At 36.2% G+C, this 3,733-nt stretch overlaps 1 pseudogene; it reads right to left on the reverse strand.

The window, feature by feature from the left end:
• Positions 1-1,061, reverse strand: part of LOC123252745 — a 9,683-nt pseudogene extending 8,622 nt beyond the window's left edge.
• Positions 1,062-3,733: the final 2,672 nt, after the last annotated feature.

The raw sequence follows: 3,733 nt of genomic DNA on the forward strand, positions 1-3,733 counted from the left end.
TGAATAATGTATTTTTATATAAATGCTAGCTTTTATTACTAGTCTTTCTCTTTTACTCAATGAATATTTAAGTGTTTATCATACATAAAACATTGTGGTAGTGTCTGTGAGTGAAAAAATGTCTAAAATGCATTTGGGAGTCTGAAGTCCCAGTCCCTATCCCAAATGATCATACTTTTTGACCTTGTCACCTCATGTCAACCCAGGCCTGATGAAATTCCTGGCAATATATAATCACTGCAGCAGAATGTTTGTTGACAGAAAAAGTAGAACTTTGGGAGCTTCCCTACCTTTCAATCTAACTCTCAAGAGATGTCAATGGGTCTTGTAATCTTCTCATAATTTATGAGATTAGTTAAGTCCCAGGAGATTGAAAGCATATTTGGACATAAATTTCCAAATAAATTTTCTACTTGTTTATCACTAAGAATAAGAGACCCAAGTGCAGTGCTCCAGGGCAAGTCATGCTCCCATAGTAATTCATTCTCTGAGTGATGTCCCTATATGTGGCTTGAGTCTAAGAAATAGGAAAACTGCCCTCTTTCCCATCCTCATTGTAAGTGGCACTAAAAATAAGTGTTTAAGTTCTAAAAAGCCTTATAAATATGTCTTGATTTTTCCAAACATATGTATCTCCTAAAGACCCAGTTGAAGTTGTTATATGCAAATCGAATTAGAAAGAAACATAGCAGAGCTGACATAGCTCATCAAGTAACAGAAACTCTCATTAGAGAAAAATTTGCCTATAGAAAAGAAGGTCAAGGGGGCAGTTGAATGTCAGTGGATTGAGCGCCAGGCCTAGAGATGGCAGGTCCTTGGTTAAAATCTGTCCTGAGACACTTCCTAGCTATATGACCCTGGGCAAGTCATTTAACCCCCATTGCCTAAACCTTACCACTCTTCTGCTTAGAAACCTATAGACAGTATTGATTCCAAGAAGGAAGCTCAGGGTTTTTAAAAAAAGAAAAAGTCAAGACCCCAATTCTATTGTGACTTACCCAGTAGTTCTGCTTTTTAAGCCTCTGGATTTGTGTAGCTCTCAGAAGAAAGACTGAAGTCATGTTCTCTCAGGTCTTTCTGTTCTTTACTCATGTGAGTTCAATATGACACTTTTTGACCTAATTTAGCATTTTTTTTTGACAAAGACACAGCAATGGTTTACCATTTCCTTCTCCAGTAAGACCTTCCTACTGTGTCTTTAATCATGAGACACATCTGACTTCAGAAAAGGTACAGAAAAATGTCTATCACAATATATTTAGAGTTTGCCAACTTTAGATCACTAGCAAAAACTCTTAGTGTTTTCCTATATAATAAGATGCTTGAATTGTTATTGAGTGCTCTACTTAAAGAGAAGTGCCCCAATGGGATTTAAAAATGATATACCCCTGATTGAAATTGTTCAAGTTCCATTTTTGTCAGTGATTTGTACAAAAACAGAGATGGCCGGTTCATTGAAATAACATACCTCTGGGAGAGATAGCAAACACATGTGATGACATAGACAGAACTAAAATAACTTCAACAATTTAAATGTTTGGACCAAGGAAATGATGATGAAAGTCAAGATAGATAAATGTAAAGGATAACATTTTAGATTAAAAAAGGACATCTTAGCAAGTACATGATAGAAAAGTCATGGTTATAAAACTTACATGAGATTAAAAAAAATCAGGGTACTGAAAGGACCACAAGCTCAATGTGAGTGTGCAATGTGATGTATCAGTGAAAAATACTAACATGGTACTGAATTAAGGTAAGAGAAATATCTTTCAAGAATAAGGATGTTGGTTCTACTGTAAATTACCCCCTTCAGAAGACCTCTGCAGTACAATATTATTTCTCATTCTAGAAAGAACGTTGTCACAATAGGATGTTTCTGGAGAAGGGTACTCAGCTAGAAGAAGGATCTCAGGCATATGCCATATGAGAACATATTAAAAGAATTGAAGATTTTTAGCATGGAAAAGAGAAGACTTCTCTAGGATGTTGAGGGGCTGATGAAGGTAGAGTCAATCAATTAAACATTTATTAGGATTTAGCTAACAGGAACAACATCCATTCTCTGAACAAAGTGACTTCTACTCACTTAAAGGATGAGTATGATTTGTCATGGCAGAGGGGACACTTGACAGAAGGAATAATATTGTCGATTCCCTCATGCTGATGAATGGAAAGACATAATGTTTATCATATTCACCTGATTATGATTTCAGATTCAGTTGATAAATCTTAGCCAGTATAGAGTCTTCAGGAATACTTTCAGCTTAATGCTGTATTAAAATCTGGACATTATGAGTTTTACTTGGTTACTCATATGCTTCTCACTGCACTATTCTGTGTAAACACTAACAGTACTTACTTCCTGGGGCCTGCAATATGCTGTGGAAAATATCACCAAAGACCTTTATCTGCTACCCAACATCAACCTCGGATATCAGATTTTCAATAACCCCCATAAAAATGTCTCTAGCCATGAAGAACTCCTGGAAGTGGTAGTCAGGGACCAGGAAGATCTGACTTAATTACAGATCAGACAGGCAGCCCAAGTCAGTGCTTTACCTCAGGGGAGCCACCACTATACCTTCCATCATTCTTGGCTTTCTAAGATCACCAGGTAATTCCTAAAAGTGCTTACTACACACCTATTCTAATCTTCCTTTTCAGTTAAGTGGTTCAGGGGATAGAAAATGCTGGGCCTGGAGTCTGAAAGGTCTCAGTTCAGATCTGACTTTGTATCTTTACTAGCTGGGTGACTCTGAGCAAGTCATTTAAACTTTATCTGCCTTAGTTTCCTCAAGTGTAAAGTATAAATAATAATGACACCTATCTCCCAAGTTTGTTAGGAACATTAAAGGAGATAACATTGTGGAATCCTTAACAAAATGTCTAACATGCAGTTGGTGTTTAATCCTTTTGAAATGAGGAGCTAAGCAATATGACAGCCTCCTAGGCCAGTTAATTATCTAATTAATCCTGTTTTTTGAAATTTGAGGTAGGAAATTCATTGAAAAAAGAGCCTAACCCACAAATAAGGACCCTTGCTGGTCAAGCCAATCCCCACATTAACTAAAAAAAAAAACACATATTAACCTTCATGATTTTCAATTGCATTTTTTTTTATTTTCTTAAATACTTCCCAATTTAATTTTCTTAGGCAACAGGCCAATTATATTATCTCATGCCACACAGAGACAGAATAGATGAATCAGTTTATTGGGACTCAGGAAGAATGAAGTTCAAAACCTTTCTTCTACACTTAACTTGCTTTTTGACTGAGCAACTCACTCAACCTGTCTCAGCCTCAATTTCTTCAGCTGTTAATGGGAGTTATAATAGGATATTTCTTACAGGGCTTCTGTTGAAATCTGCTTAGATAACATATGTAAAATGCTATGGAAATGCTAACCATCATTGTCATTTATTTGAATGCTGTGTATATTTGTAGTCATTGGAAGAAACTGCCCTTCCCCAATGGGACAGTGTGTATTTGGGTAAGATCCCTAGCACCTTCTTTAATTTTCCATTTTATCTCAGTTGTCACTTTGCATCTCAAAACTTTTCATTGTAACAAAAAAAAAATCATATCATTCTATGTAGGAAGCTCTCAAGGCTAATGAAGCAAAAATTCCACTAGCATCTATCCCAGTATAAGGAACTGGAAAAATACCAACAATACCTACTCTAATCAAGCCCACTTACATTCAAAGAGGTGCATTTCTAACCAGTTGAA

The sequence above is a fragment of the Gracilinanus agilis genome, chromosome 6, assembly GCF_016433145.1.
Source record: "Gracilinanus agilis isolate LMUSP501 chromosome 6, AgileGrace, whole genome shotgun sequence".
NCBI classification, from domain to species: Eukaryota; Metazoa; Chordata; class Mammalia; order Didelphimorphia; family Didelphidae; genus Gracilinanus; species Gracilinanus agilis.